At 40.7% G+C, this 16793-nt stretch overlaps 1 protein-coding gene across 2 annotated transcripts in view; it reads left to right on the top strand.

The window, feature by feature from the left end:
* Tmcc1 (transmembrane and coiled-coil domain family 1) overlaps nucleotides 1-16793 on the top strand; it is a 193628-nt gene that overhangs the window by 38788 nt on the left and 138047 nt on the right. Inside the window, exon 2 of one of the 2 annotated variants that reach the window (XM_052719115.1) lies at nucleotides 3881-3925. The exons of the other annotated variant lie outside the window; for it this stretch is intronic. The gene's annotated coding sequence lies outside the window, so the exon portion shown is untranslated. The remainder of the gene's footprint in view (nucleotides 1-3880; nucleotides 3926-16793) is intronic. 2 annotated transcript variants of the gene reach the window in all.

Genomic DNA, 16793 nt, shown 5'->3' with positions numbered 1-16793 from the left:
GGTTTTATCATGGAATATTTTGTTTACTCCACCTATGGCGATTGAGAATTTTGCTGGATATAATAGTCTGGGTTGGTATCCATGGTCTCTTAGTGTCTGTATAATGTCCTGTCCAGGACCTTCTGGCTTTCAGAGTCTCCATTGAAAAGTCAGGTGTTATTCTGATGGATCTGCCTTTATATGTTACTTGCCCTTTTTCCTTTGCAGCTCTTAATATTTTTCTTTATTCTGTAAGTTTTGTGGTTTGATTATTATGTGGTGAGGGGTCTTTTTTTTTTTTTTTTTTTTTGGATCCAGTCTATTTGGTGTTCTGTAAGCTTCTTGTAACAACCTTCATAGGCATTTCCTTCTTTAAGTTGGGAAAGTTTTCTATTTTTTCTGCTTCTTCTGCTTTGGGATGTTCAGGTCTTGCCGGTATGGCACCACTAGGTTCTGATGGTGCCATATTGGTCTTTGTGTTATTGACTGTATTTTTGCACTGGCATCTACCCATCTCTTCCTCCACTCCGTGCAAGTGCTGTCTGTGTCTGAGGGAGCCTCTTTTGGTCTGAATGATACTCTTGGTTGTAGCTAGAGTTTTCCTGCCTGGCCCACAGTCAGGACAAATCTCTCTCACCTGCCAGTCCCACAGCCACTCAGACCCGAACAAGTAAACACAGAGACTTATATTGGTTACAAACTGTATGGCCGTGGCAGGCTTCTTGCTAACTGTTCTTACAGCTTAAATTAATCCATTTCTATAAATCTATATCTTGCCACGTGGCTCGTGGCTTACCGGCATCTTCACATGCTGTTTGTCATCCTGGCGGCTGGCAGTGTCTCTCACTCAGCCTTCCACTTCCCAGAATTATTCTCCTCCTTGTCCCGCCTATATTCCCTCCTGCCTGACTACTGGCCACTCAGTGTTTTATTTGCTAACCAATCAGAGCAACACATTTGCCATACAGAACATCCCACAGCACTTGGTCTAATGGGAGCTCTTGGTCTAATCCGGGCTCTTGGTCCAATCGGTGCTGATGGGTTCTGTGTCTCAGGGAGCAGATCTTAGGCCAGTGGGCACCAGTGGGTTCTGTCTCAGGGAGCAGCTATTCCCAATTGGTGCAGGGTTGGACCTGTTTTCTGTTCCCAATCGGTGCAGGGTGGGCTTATGTCTCCGGTTTTCACTGGTGTCACAGGGGGCTGTTTTCTTGGCAAGGGGGTGGGAGAAGGGGCAGCTGACCAGTCCCTGGGGCTCCAGTGGCTTGGGAAAGCAGCACGGAATGTGTCCCCAGGGCCTAGGGGCTTGGGACCTGGTCTGCCCAGTCTGGAGATGGGGCCTTACCTGTTCCCAATCAGCCTGCTGAGCAATCTTACTGACCCCCACAGTGGATATTTCTTAATGAAGAGTAGTTAGTTCCTCAAAAAGCATTACAAATTTGAAAAACCACTAACTATTTCATAAATTGAATTAGCTATTAGAAATTGTTTCTTCTTTGCTTTATGTCCTGAAGTCCTGTCCTTAGGCCTCCTTTAGTGTTTTTTGTTTGTTTGTTTTTGTTTTTATTGTTTTCAGTTATCATTGGTGATTGCTAGATTAAAAGGTTGTGCCATGAAAGAGAAGGATCTGTAACACCAACTCCAAGGAATCCAGCCATCCCTTCTTGCTTCTGTTGACACTGCACTCATGTACATACACACACACACACACACGCACGCACGCACGCACGCACGCACGCACGCACGCCCAAATGAATGAAACAAATCCCTTTAAAAGGCATTAATGGTTTTCCTTTCAGTTAGTTTATGAAATCTAAAATAAATTACAGTAAAGCCTTTTTGACTGTTTTAGCTAACATCTACTTGAGGGGCACGCCTTGGCCCCTATCCATACCAATTCATACTGATAGATGTTCTTCTAGATAAGATTGGTGTTGTCATAGATTTTGTGACTTGACTTTTACTCTTCTTTTCAGACTTCATGTAAGAGTATCTTGATCACTCAGAGGTAGCACCCTATCTACATGTTTTGCTGATTTAGAGAAGCAGCTAGTTGAGGGACTATAATCTCATTTCAGCCTAGCCAGAGTTAAAACTTGAAAGACCAATGCTGCTTAATCTTTGTATAATAAATTCATGGTATTGTATAACATTGGTTTATTTTGGGAAACAGTTTCTCTCAACTGTTGTTTTTCTGTTCCTCATCTATGAGTGAAATCATACTTGAAATTCTCTGTATTGTTTGATGATTCATAGTTTTAGATTTGAGGCCTAGAAAATCTGAATTGCACTGTTACTGTTAGCACTGAGAAGGCAGAGACACAGCTTTATGCTATCATCCTCAGTAACTCCAGTTCCCTTAACCCCTTAGAGATCTTCCCTTATGTCAAACTGGGATTCATGGATTCAATGCAGAAAAGGATTTCAGGCCTAGCCAGCTTGAAGCAGAGTTGAAGATTTAATGTAGGCATAAGCACAAGGACTGGGAGAAAGAAGGGGGTACTCAGAAGCAGTAAGGCATCCCTGAGCATGAGTGTGGGTTTTTCTGAGAGAGAGTTACAGAAAATAAGACATTTAAGTCGGGGGTATGAGTTCCTAAGGGGAGAGTCATATAGAAAGTAAGAGTATACCCAGGTGTTGGTATGGGCTCCTCAAGGAAGATCATAATTGTTTCAGCATTAGCCGTATATACCATTTGATTATATCTCTCAAGTTACATCTCAAAAAGGTTACTTAGAAATGTTTTTTCTGTCTCCTCCTTTTTAAAAAAATTATTTTTGTTTTATGGGTATGAGTATTTTGCCTGCATTTATGGCTATGTACCGCACCTGTGCAATGCCCATGAATGCCAGAAAAGGGCAGCAGATCTCTTGGAACAGGAGTTAAAACTAGTAAGTGTGAGCAGCCTTGTGGGTTCTGGGAGTTGAACCAGGGTCCTCTGAGCCATCTCTGCAGCCCTTTTTTCTCTCTTTTGGTAAGTGAGATTATAGGGTGACCCTAGAGAAAGTTATAGTCTCATGAGGTAAAGCCAGAAGCCACTAGAGCTGCACAAGGGCTTTAGTGCATTCCTTTTCCTTGTAAATGGGGCTTCTGTGTGATTCCTAGAAAACTGCAGGTTTGTAGATGGGAAGAGAGAGAGAAGGCATTAAACAGCTGGTAACTGTACTGGAAATTTTGCTTTCCTGGTAAGAGACTTTAGCCAGACTTCTAGGTGAAGGGCTCCTCTACCTTTTCATGCCCCTGTAATTTGCCCCATTTTCTTATCCTGCTTCATTTCCAGTGTTGTTAAGGTCAGAGCCCGGGCCCTGCAATCCTGAACAAGCCATGCTTGGCTACCCATACTCAGTAGTTCAGTTCAAGAAATAATAGTGAAAAGCAGAAAAAATGAGATTTATTCATGGCTACATTGTGAAGAGGAACAAATAATAAGATCCAGTAGACATTGTACTCCCCCACCCCAATCCTAGTCCATCTTCTGAGGCCCTAGCATGAAGTTTAGATTTAAATAGAGGTTAAGAGGCATGCATAATTAAGCAGTTCTGGTCAAGGTGTGGTCCTGTCCATCATTGATCCATCATTCTCTGGGCTCCAGTCTTCAGCAAGATGGTCTAACAAGTTATTAGAACTGTGACATTTCTTCCTGGGAGATAAATTTCTCCTTTTGTTGGCACTGGCTTTAATCTTTTCCTTCTTGCATGTGCTTTCTAGGGAAACTCTTCATTTCTTGAGGACATCTTTTTCAATATTCTGTTAGCCAAAGGGAAAGGCACATGTCTCTTTAGAATATCTTAATTTCTGCTTGCAGTACTTCCTAAATGGTGTGGGTTTTAATTTGTTTTTGTTTTGAGACAGAATCTCACTATGTGGCCCTGCCTAAACTGAAGTTTGCTGTCTTTCTTCCTAGCTCAGCCTCCAAGTGCTGGGATTACAGATCTGAGCCATCACCAAGGTATTTGCTTTTAGTTTTTAAATAGCATATTTTGATAGTGAAAACTCAAGGTTAGTATGGAGCAATTCAGATGCTATTAGGGGTTAGTGTAGTCTTTATAGCTTAGGGGCTGTCTAGGTTAGGGTTACTATTACTGCAATGAAACACCATGACCAAGAGCAAGTTGGAGAGGAAAGGGTTTATTTGGTTTATACTTCCACATTGCTGTTCATCATTGGAGGAAGTCAGGATAGGAACTTAAACAAAGCAGGAACCTGTAGGCAAGAGCTGATGCAGAGGCCATGGATGAGTGCTGCTTACTGACTTGTTCCTCGTGGCTTGCTCAGCCTACTTTCTTATAGAACCCAGGACCACCAGCCCAGGCATGGCCCCACCCACAATGGGCTGGGCTCTCTTCCATCAGTCATTAAGAAAATGCCCTACAGGCTTGTGAACAGCCTAAGCTTATGGAATTCTCAATTGAGGTTCTCTCCTCTAGTCATTATAGCTTGTGTCAAGTTGACATAAAATTAGGCAGCAGCCGGGCGGTGGTGGCGCACGCCTTTAATCCCAGCACTCGGGAGGCAGAGCCAGGCGGATCTCTGTGAGTTCGAGGCCAGTCTGGTCTCCAAAGCGAGTTCCAGGAAAGGCGCAAAGCTACACAGAGAAACCCTGTCTCGAAAAACCAAAAAAAAAAAAAAAAAAAAAAAAATTAGGCAGCACAGGGCCCAGTTCCCACTACCACACTGTCTTTACCTCAAGTATCAGCCACAAGCTTAGGAGTCTGGACAACACCAGACTGCAAATTCAAGAGTTCCCAAGACTTTCTTTGGTTAGGTAGTTCTTGAGACTGACTCTCAAAACTCAAGAAAGTGCTTCTTAGAATTACAGCTTGATTATCTTAAATGACCTGAGTGCTTTCCACTAATATTTTAAAGAAGTTTTGAGTTTGAAATTGTTGTAGATTTCACAGGAAGTTTTAAAATTAGTACATAGAGTCCTTTGAGCCCTTCACCAAGCTTCTCACAAAGGTAGCATCTTACATATAGTACCAAAGTCAGGAATTTGACATTGGTATAATATGTTAGCTAGAGACTTAACTTTTCACCAGTTTGTACATGTGATCAGTTCTGCATATGCTTAGGCATTTGCAGTTTGATCTAATTTAAAGATTTGTTTAACCCACCATTACCACCTCTCTGTATAAAGTTCTGCTATAAGTACGAATCTGAGTCCAGAAAGTACTTGCTAAGATTTCCAAGTTCTTGTGTTCCAGAACAAAGAATTGGACAAGGGATACATGGATAGTCATAAAGACAGTTTATTAAGAAAAAAAAAGGGAGGGAGCTGGACGGTACTGACACAGGCCTTTAATCCCAGCACTCAGGAGGCAGAGGCAGGTGGATCTCTGTGAGTTTAAGGCCAACCTGATCTACAAATCAAGTTCCATGACAACCAGGGCTACACAGAGAAACCCTGTCTCAGAGGGGGGTGGGAGGGGGAAAGGGGAAGGCACTGAGAATGGAAGTGACCTAGAGATCTGGGATAGATCCAGGGCTCAAAAGCCCTGGGTTATTTACATAGCATCACTTTCTGTAGACGGATTTTTATTTGGGCCGCCAGCTCACAAAAAATAACACAGAGACTTATTAATTATGAAAGCTGAACCTGTAGCTTAGGCCTGTCCTATTAGCTATTACAATTTAAATTAACCCATTAATTTATGTTTTGCCTCATGGCTTTTTAACCTCTCTTCTATCTTGTACCTCCTCTTTTCTCCCCATGTCCTCTGCCACCTCTCCTGTGCCTAGATTCATCTCCTCTTCCTTTCTCTCTCCCTGGAAGTCCTGCCTAACCTCTTCCTGCCTAGTTGTTGGCCATTTAGCTCTTTATTAAACCAGTCAGAAGGCACCTTGGCAAAGACACATCTTTACAGTGTACAAAAAGATTATTCCACAACAACCTTCACCCACATAGGGATATCAGGGGAAATGAAATCTTATAATGTGAATCTTTTGTGATTGACTTAAAAAGTACACTAAACATTATACCCTTGATCCATCAAAGTTGTCCAGTCTGCGTATCAGCAGCTCTTCCCTTTTATTCCGCTTATCTAGGAATGGGCATGCTGTAAATGTACCATTGTTCGTTTAAACATTGACCTATTGAGGGATATTTCTGTCCTTCCAGTTTTGTGTATTGGCTGTATGAGGATTCATGTTTTTATGTGATCATGTTTTTGTTTCTCTGGAATTAGCACCAAGAATACAATTGCTGGGGTACGTGTTTAATCCTATAAGACACTCCCAAGCTTGTGTCCATCCACCTTGCCACTGGCGGTATGAGCCCACAAGTATTCTCTTACAGCTTGTTTATTCTTTTTGTAGCATGGAAACGTGGGGTGTAACAAATTTAAGAAACAGTTCTGTGGGCTAGAGAGATAGCACAGTTAAGAACACTAGCTGCTCTTATAGAGGACCTGGGTTCAATTCCCAGCATCCACATGGCAGCTCACAACCTATGTAACTCTAGTTCTAGGGGACCTGTTGCCTACTTCTGACCTCCACAGGCACCAGGCATGTGTGGTACATATACATATATGCAGGGAAAACATTCATACACATAAAATAAATCTTTAAAAAATTATATGAAAAAATAAAGTTATTTAAGTAAAAGGAGAGCTCTGTGCATTGACAGTTGCTTTTGTACTGATCAGGTGCTCAGGAGAACAAGGTCAAGGATAGGTAGTTGGCTCTGGAAGAAACTAATAGCTGAAGAACAGGATAGATTGTCAATAAGCTTTCATTCTGACTCATTAGATCAATTTTTTAAAGTTAATTTTACTATTTTATGAGTGTTTGCCTGCATATATGTCTGTGTACCAAGTGCATGCCTGTTGTCCTTGGAGGCTAGAAGAGGGCATCAGATCCTCTAGAATTGGAGTCACAGACAGTTGTGAGCTGCCATACGGGTGTTGGGAACTGATCCTGGGTCCTCTGGAAGAACAGTCACCACTGCTGAGCCATTGCTCCAGCCCTCTTACTTAGTCATTGGAAGCTTGAAGAACCAGTTTCTTTCTCTGTATCTCTTTATTTCTCTAGAAATGTTTATCTTTTCTTAAATTGTTAATAATCTATGATAATAGTTTTTCACAATGTGAATCTTATATTTTCATCTTTTTCATGAATTATGTTTTTATGGCTTGAGATTGTTGAAATACCATTGTAAGTTATGTGCTTGCATCAAAGTTGGTGATTTCCCTAAGCAACTGTATCAACTCGGGCATCCCTTTAGATGTCTGTCGGTTATACTGTATTTTAAACGAGAGCAGGTATGCAGGTATTGGCTGGTACTTACAAATGATGGTTCATTCAGTGATTGTAATGCTTCCCAGACACAGTTATTCTGTGCATGTGTACCTAGTGAGACCAAATAATTATGCTGCATTATTAATTGATATTTGCACTGGCTACTAACATTCTCCTACTCAACAATCCCTTCTTCTCTCAGTCTTTTGTATTTCTTCTAGAATTGTACCAAATCTTAAGTCTTTAAATACCCTTTTGTCCAGAAGCATGCTATTTGGAGCTGACATGACCAGGAAATTTAAAATTAAAAACAAAATTTGCTTTGAGCTGCATTGTTTTGTTGTGTGCATACCTTTTCTTTTCTTTTTTTAAAATTTATTTATTATGTATATGGTGTTCTGCCTATATGCCAGAAGAGAGCACTAGATTAAATTATAGATGGTTGTGAGGCACCATATGGTTGCTGGGAATTGAACTCAGGACCTCTGGAAGATCAGCCAGTGCTCTTAACCTCTGAGCCATCTCTCCAGCCCCCTTTTCTTTTCTTTTCTTTTCTTTTCTTTTCTTTTCTTTTCTTTTCTTTTCTTTTCTTTTCTTTTCTTTTCTTTTCTGTTCTTTTCTCTCCTCTCCTCCCCTCCCCTCTTCTCTTCTCTTCTCCTTTCTTTTCTTTTCTTTTTCCTTCCCCACCCCCCTTTTGGTATTTTGAGACAGCCTAACTATGTAACTTGCTTTGTAGACCTCAAAACTCAAACTCACAGATCTTCCTGCCACTACCTCCCTAGTGCTGACATTAAAAAGCTTGTGCTACTATGCCTTGCTTATTGTTTTCTTAACTGCTGTTTAATTTTTAAAAAATTTAGTAATATGCATAACATAAAATCTATTTTTTAAAGTGTGTGTGTGTCTGTCTGTCTGTCTGTCACACTCCAGCCACGTGTATGTGGAAACCTGTGAAAGCTAGAAAGGGCATTAGATCCCCTGGAGCTGGAGTTAGAGGAGTTGTGAGCTGACTGACCTGGGTGTTGGCAGCTGAATTTGGGTCCACTGGAAGAGCAATGAGTACTCTTAACTGCTGAACCTCCTATGCAGCCTGATACTATTTTATTCTTTAATTATGTGTATGTATGTGTCTTGAGTGTGGATTTGCAAATATGAGTGCACTTGCCTGTGGAGGCTAGAAGAGGGTGTGGGATCCCATGGACCTGAGTTACAGGCAGTTGTGAACCACCATACATGGGTACTAGGAACCAAACTCCAGTATTCTGCAAGAGCAGTACACACTCTTAACCACTGAGCCATCTCTCCAGCCCACAAATCTACCTTCTTAAACATTTAAATTCAAAAAAACTTTTAAAGCATGTCATGTATGTGTGTGTTTATTCATGGGCATATACATGTGGAGGCGAGAGGTCATGCCAGGAGTCTTCCTTAATCACTCTTCACCTTACTTTTTTGAGACAAGGTTTCTCACTGAACCTGGAGCTCATTGATTCCGCAAGACTAATTGATGAGTGAGCTCCAGGGATCTTTTTTTCTCTTTTTTTTCTCTGCCTTCCAAGTACTAGGATTGCAGGAGCATCACTCTAAGCCTCGCTTGTTTGTATGTGGGTGTCAGGGACTGCAGACTCAGGTCGTCATGCTTATTCAGCAAGCACTTTGCTGACTGAGCCGTTTCCCTAGCTCCTTCTTAGCCATTTTTTTCTTTTTCTTTCTTTCTTTTTTTCCTTTTTGTTTTTTGAGACAGGGTTTCTCTGTGTAGTTTTGGTGCCTGTCCTGGATCTCACTCTGTAGACCAGGCTGGCCTTGAACTCACAGAGATCTGCCTGGCTCTGCCTCCCGAGTGCTGGGATTAAATGTGAGCGCCACCAACGCCTGGCCCTTCTTAGCCATTTTTAAGTGCAGTTCAATATGTTAAATAAATCCACAGTTGGTACAGGTATTGTATCCCTATGTCTCAGCACTCAGGAGTCAGGAAGATTGTGAGTTTGTATATAGCAAGGATCTGTCTTTAAACAAAGTCACTGATAATGTTGTACATCCATTGTTACTTTCCATCTCTAGTTTTTTTTGTTTTTTTTTTTGGAGGGTGTTTTTGGTTTTGGTTTTGGTTTTCAAAACTGAAGTGCTAATCCCATTACACATTAACTCCTGTTTTTTCCCATTCCTGCCATCCTTAACCCTTGACAGCCACCGTTAAGCTGCCTGTCTATGATACTGACTATTCTAAGTACTTCATGTGCGGGAATTATACAGTGTTTGTCTTTTGTGATTAGTTTATATCTAACCTGGCAGTATCTCCTTGTTACGGTATATTACAGTTTTCCATTCCTTCCTTCTTCCTTTCCTCTTGTGTATATCTTCCTGTGTGTCACAGTATATATGTAGGTGTCAGAGGACAACTTAAGCCAGTTCATTCTCTTCTACCATGTGAGTGCCAAGGATCCAACTCATTTTGTCAGGCTTGTCATCAGATGCCCATACCCAATGAGCCATCCTGCTAGTCCCACATTTTTATTTTTTGAGATTGACATACAGTCCATTGTATATGTATACTGTATTTTGTATATCTTTTTATCCCTCACTGGACTCTTGTTCTGCTTCCACATTTTAAATAGTGCTGCTATGAACATGGATATAAAGATCCTTGAGACCATACTTAATAATTTTGATTTATTCCTTTTTTTTTTTTTTTTTTTTTTTGAGATGCGCTTTCTCTGTGTAGCCCTGGCTGTCCTGGAACTCACTCTGTAGATAAGGCTGTCCTCAAACTCAGATATCTGCCTGCCTCTGCCTCCCAAGTACTGGGATTAAAGGGGTGTGCCACCACACCTGGCCCTTTTGGATTTATTCTTAGAAGTAGAATTGCTGGATGAGGTTTGTTTTGTTTTGTTTTGCTTGTTTTTGGAGAATCTGGTGTTCTCCACTGTGGCTGTACCATCCATTTTATTTTCCACCAACACTTCACAAGGATACTACTTTGTATCTTACTTTGTGCATGGTATGTGGATTGTGTGTGTAGGGGTGTATGTGCTTGTGAATATGTGTGTGGGTGTCTGGTTATACGTGGCATGGTGTGTATGTGGTGGTCAGAGGACGACTTTTTGCTACTTCAACTTTTATGTTGGGTCTCTGGATTAATCTCAAAGTTGCCAGGCTTGCACTACAGGCACCTTTATTCCTGAGACCATCTCATTGGTGCAAGGGTTCCAATTTCTCCACATCTTTAGCAGTACTAATTTTCTGCCTTTTTTTTATTGTCACCCTCTTTATGTATGTGTTAGATGAACATGTGAGCAATTTTAGCTGTGTTCAGTGGTACAGGCATTCTGTACCACTCACAGCCCTATAGGTACTTTCTAAATACTTTGTTTGATCCTTCAAGTAATTAAAATTCATTTGTTCCCATGTGGGCTTTGGTTCTGAGAGTCCCACATGCCAAAGTGGATGCTTGGATCTCTTGGGAAAAGTGGCAGTGGTATTATTGCATATAACCTACATAATGCCATTTTGCATACTTGATGTCCTCTCAGGCTTACTCAGGATCAGTTCACAGCAGAAAGGCTGTGTGAAGAGCTGAGCCATTGAGAGAGTAAGGATAAGGAAATTCCATGCACAGTCAGGACAGATGCTATTCTCTTCAAACGTGTTTGATCCCAGGCTGCCTGAGTTTGCAGGCGTGGAATCCATGAATTTGGAATGCCCACCGTCTCTGGGATTTTTGTTGTACTGTCTTTTATTGCTTAGGTGCCTGCGTTTCTGTTAAGCAGATATTTAATAGGGTTTATATTAACAAATGGCCTATTCTTTTTAACAAATAACTTGTTCTTTTTATCCTGTTAGAAGGTTGAGTCACACAATTGACAGTTTCATTTTTATTTTTTTCTTCAAAATCTAGAACTAGACCTTGGGGGGTGGGGTATCTTTGCTAGAGCTGAAGATGTACACAGGCCTGTGGGGTGTGCATGTTCAGAAGCTTTGCAACTGGCTGGCCTGAATCTGTCAAAACAATATGTGGATTGTTCTGACTGTGTGCACAGTTTTATTTGGATGCTTCAGAGTAGTGATCCTGGGAACGAGAGTGTATTATAAGTATTATTTCAAAAATTGTTGTCAAAACTGCTCCGAGAGGAAAAACACAGAAACTCTTGTGTTGAAAAAAGGTCTTTAATCTTCTGTTACTGCTGTCCAGGGATTAATCTTTGGAGCAAAGGCTAATATTTGGGATGCAAGTTATTTTACAAAAGGAATTCTGTGATAGGAAAGTAAAATATGAAATTAAATGTATGTTTTAGGTCTGATCTAAATACATACTGGATAGTTTTTTTAAGCCCAGGCTGCCTAAGCACAGAGCTTTGGCTCCACCACCTTAGTGGGTGCTGTTGACAGTCAATGGGTAAGTGCTTCTAATGTCTGTCAGCCCGCTAGAATAATGCAGCTCATTGCATTTTAAGGCACTTACACATTTGTTTATTTGAATTATGTGAAAATTTAGGCATATGGGACAGTCCATGTTTTTGAATAGTGTAGGTACAGCAATATGAGCAATAGTAGCTTTCTACACTTTTTTCCATTATGATTTAGACTGTTACAGATTTTGTGTCCATTGTTAAGAAAGGTAGACCTTTCAATAAAATACAGTTATTATAACAAGTTTTTCATCTAAATATTAAAGTCTTATATTAAATGTAATCTTTCCCAACGGACACACACACATAATGTACTCACATACATATGTAGCCACATATATATGTATTTTTATCATTAATATATGTAAGAATGTATAGTATGCTATATAATTAAATGCATTAAGATAAGTCCTTGTTAAGTGTTAACTTGTTAAAGTTACTTCACAATGGTTTAGTTATAGTAAAAGTGATGGCAGAAGCACACTTCTTGAGAGTTGGTTTGCTTTGTGCCAAGCTGGGGATCAAGTGCTTTCTTTCCATGTGTTCATTTCCTCAGTCATTATTGCCAGCAGTGCTATGGGATGAGAAATAGCTTTGTCTCCTTTTGGTGGCCCAGGGTCTGTCTGTCTGCTAGCTCCTGTTTCAGTGACACAATGTTGAATGGAGGAATGAGGACAGAAGAATGGCTATCAGTTTGAGGAGAGGGAGTGAATATTCTTGAGGGTTAAGAGAGTGAATGGAGCCAGGCAGTGGTGGTGCACGCCTTTAATCCCAGCGCGGGGAGGGGGGGGGGGGGGGTCGGACAGAGGCAGGCGGATCTCTGAGTTTGAGGCCAGCCTGGTCTACAGAGCGAGTTTCAGGACAGGCTCCAAAGCTACACAGAGAAACCCTGTCTCAAAAAAACCAAGAGAGAGAGAGAGAGAGAGAGAGAGAGAGAGAGAGAGAGAGAGAGAGAGAGAGAGAGAATGAATGAATGAGAGAGACTGAGAGACTGAGAATGGACTGGAGACAAGCAGCAGGAGGATTAGAGAACAGAAGTGCTCATTCTGTTAGGATCATGAGTGTAAATTGTCATTGGTCAGCACAGATCTGTGAGGTTTCTTGTTTTGTTTTTTGGGTTCTTTTTTTCTTTGTCATTTTCAGCTGCAAGAATTTAGTAAGGGAATAGATGGAAAGTTGGATTTCGTAGGATTGGAGTTTGGGCAGTTGTTGGAAGGAAGAAGGTGGCCAGGGAAGTGGAAGTGGAGAGAGTGTACACAGGACTGTTGAGAGCTTGTGGAGGCTGTGTGGCTGGAGAGGAAGGGTTGGATAGAGGGGTGGAGCTGGTTTTTAATGAACAGCCATTCTTTTCAACAAATGATGCTAGACCAATTAGAGAGCCATGCACACCGAATGTTCTTAACCTTGACCTACCATGGAAGACTTCAGAATACATGTACTCAGAACTTAACTTCAAACAAGCATAGGCCTACATAGAAGAGATAAGCCTGTAAAACTACAAAAATACAGGAAAAAAAATAGTGACCTTGGAACTAGGAAAAAATAAGACGCAGAGGCAGGAAGCTTAGGAAAACAATAACTGAAGGGGTTTGATCTTTGGAACTCACAGTAGCAAAATGAAAAGCAGAGGCCCTATACTGGTAGAAGATACTTGCAAAACATTTTATCTGGCAGAGAGTATGTGTCCATGTATAAATGACTCTTAGGGCTCAAGAATAAGACAACGAACAACTCCTAAAAGAGGATAAGAAGCTGAATAGAAGTTCATCAGAGACACAAATGGCTGCCAAGAAGAGGCTCGTGTGCAGACAGCCAGGGAGTGGAAAGTTAAGCTGTAAGGAGGCACTGCTTCCTTCTCCCTGCAATGACGGTCATGAAAGGTCATGTATTGGCAAGGGTGGCCATGGTCTGGAGTTCTCCACTGCTGCTAGAAGGAAAAAGGAACAGCTACTTTGAGCAGTTGAGCAGAGCTTTAAAATTTTTAATTGCATACATGCCACATCACCCATCCATTCAGTTTCTAAATATTTCTCCAAGATAAACCAAAACATATGGTCACATAAGAACTTGTGTACACATGTTCTTGGCAGATTTGTTAATAGCCAAGAACATCAAACAATCTGAATGTCAGTCACAAGTCTATGAATAAAGAAATTGTATCCTATCTGCAATGAAATACTACTTGGCAATGAAAAAGAAAGAATGATTGATGGCCATCAGAGTATAAACAGACCTTAAAATAATTAGGCTTAATGAAAGAAGATAGACTTAAGAAAAGTACATATTCTGTGTTTTATTGTATTTAAACCTAGGAAATGTAAAGTACTCTTTTGTGTCAGAAAGATAGTGCTTACAGAGATAAGGAACTAAGAAAGGCTTTAGGAAACTTGGGTGTCATAGAAATGTGTGGGTCTTGAATATGGTAATAGTTATGTTAATGCATCAACTTGTATATGTGAAATTGGTTAGTTTGTATCAGTTAATACCTCAAAGCTGTGAAAGACAGGCTGGGTAGGATAATTAAGAGTTGGAGTGTGTATGTGGTAGTGAGGGGAGTACGAGGATGTATGTGGAGGACAACTTCCATATCAGTCTTTGTCTTCTATCCTTCTTTGAGAAAGGATCACTTTGCTACTTTTTTGCTGTGAATACCTGGCTGTCCCAGGAGCTTCTAGGGATTTTCCTGTTTCTGCCTGCCATTTCCCTGTAGAGCACTGGGGTTTCAACTGCATGCACTATACATTCAGCTTTTACTTGGTGCTTGGAAATGCAAATTCAGGTCCTTGTGCTTGTGTAACCAGCATTTCCCCTCTGAGCTATTTCCTGAACCCCTACTCTTTTTTCGTTGTTTGTTTTGTTTTTGTTTTTGTTTGTTTGTTGTTGTTTGTTTTTCGTGATAGGGTTTCTCTATGTGGCTCTGGCTGTCCTGGAACTCGCTCTGTAGACCAGGCTGGCCTCACAGAGATCTGCCTGCCTCTGCCTCCTGAGTGCTGGGATTAAAGGCATGTACCATCACCACCAGACAGGACCCTTACTTTTAAGTATAATCTTTATCTAACTTTCTGTAAGTAGTTGGTTTTATTTATTGCCATTTTTCTTTTCATGTTAGTTTTTTTTTCAGGTTCTTGCATATGCTGTTTATTTTGTTGATAAGAACATGTTACTTTTTGAAAATGTGGCTATAAACCAAGCTAATGTAATAAAAAAACTAACTTTAGTTGACATATTTTGAGGCTAAAATTCCTTTTTAAAGGAAATTTAAATGTTCATTATATCCAATTTATTATTTTTACATTTTTGTTTACTTACTACACTTGTGGAGAGGGGCAGTGTGTATCTTGGTGCTCATGTGGAAATCATCTATCCCATATGGAAGTTGGTTTTCTCCTTCCATCATATGGGTTTAGGAGATTGAACTCAGGTTGTCAGGCTTACTAGCAAGAACCTTTATCTGCTCAGCCATCATATCATATCAGCCCATTGAGGCTAAAATCCTTTATGTGCCTATTGGAAACAATTGTATTTTGGACATTTAGAATGTGCCACATTTGCTTCTGAAAATATTATTCCTGGTTGCTGAATGTTCTTGGTACTGACCTGAGTACAAATACAAGGTCTGCCCTCACAGATACTCTATGAGGACATTTCTGTAGGAGACTCCTGATGTCATTACAGTCCTTGCCATAGTGCTCTCTAATCTGCAGTTGAGGAGGTTGAGGTTAGCAAATGCTGCCTCAGTTTTCACAGTGAAAGTTTACTTCCTCTTTGTTAATATGAATGTGGCACAGGCTGACTTCAGATTTACTTCTCAGCTTCTCAGATCTTGCAAATTCAAGAGAAAGATCTGAAAGTGAATGACTAGAGTGGCAGAGGTTTGGCTGCACCCCTAAAAAAGATACAAGCACAGAAAGTATGACTTTGAGTAGAACTGTGGAGTAAATTTTCAGTGTTGCAAAGCATACAGCATGTGTCACCATTGAAATCATCTCAGATGACCTTCAATGCTGGGGATACATAAGCTCGAAATGTCCTTAAGGTCTGAACAGCATGACTGTTTAAGTACTATGCCTTTATGTTCATCTAGAGCTAGATCAGTTAGCTTTGGTGGTTCATCAAAATTCAGCATGCTTGAAGGCATGCTAAATTGTCATGTGCTTATTATGAGTATTCTCTCCCACCTTCTCTCCCTGTCTTGTAGGTAGATTTTTCTGTCCCACCTGCCAGCTCCTAAATAACCACACCAAGACTTCTTATTAATTATGAGAGCTTGGCTGATATCTTAGGCTTACTAACTAGCTCTTACAACTTAAATTAACCTATTTTTATCAATGTACTTTTTGTCTCGTGTCTTTATTACCTTTACTCTGTGCCTCTTCCTCTCTGGCTGGCTGGCAACTCTGCCCTTTTTCCTAGCATCCTGTGCCTGGAAATCCTGCCTAGCCATTGGCCATTCGGCTCTTAATTAAACAAGTGACACTTCTTCACAGTGTACAAAAAGATTATTCTACAACACTGTATTTTTGAGAATTTTACTCTAGTCCAGGCTGGCCTCGGACTCTCAGTCTTCCTAATAGCCTCCTGAGTGCTTAAGATTATAGACCTCTGCTACCAGGGCCCTACCTCTCTTGCTTTTCAGAAAACAATTGATGAGTGCTTATTGATGCAGGAAACTTGAACTGGCCTTGTAAAGGATAAATTTCTTCAAGCTTTAAAACATAAATATGTAGCATGAATCTTAAAAGGTCTTATTAATAAAAACAAACCCAGAGATTAAACCTAAGACCTAGGTAATGCTAGACTAGCACTGTACCGCCAAGATTATCCTCCTCCTGATTTCCAGTTTTTCACAGCATTTGCCTTTAGTTAGTAATCCTGCTATTTTATTCCTCTGCTACTGAAAGTTACTAAAAATTGCAAATTAGGGCCAGTGATGGGTCAGAGGGTAAAGACACTTGCTGCCAATCTTGAGGGTTTGAGTTCAGTCCCTAGGACCCACATGGTGGAAGGAGAGAACTGACTCTCCTCCCAAGTTGTCCTTTGTTCTCTACACTTAAGCCATGATGTATGTGTGTGTGTTTCTGTGTGCCCCTCCCACAATAGATAGATACATGTAAAAAAAAAAATCTAAAAAAGAATAGAGAAGTGAATATTACCACAGGGGCAATCCTAATAGAA

The sequence above is a fragment of the Peromyscus californicus genome, unplaced genomic scaffold (genome assembly GCF_007827085.1).
Source record: "Peromyscus californicus insignis strain IS unplaced genomic scaffold, ASM782708v3 Scaffold_6__1_contigs__length_162567912, whole genome shotgun sequence".
Taxonomy (NCBI): Eukaryota; Metazoa; Chordata; class Mammalia; order Rodentia; family Cricetidae; genus Peromyscus; species Peromyscus californicus.
The sequence above is the reverse complement of the archived record's forward strand: the minus strand, read 5'-3'. Positions and strand labels throughout refer to the sequence as shown.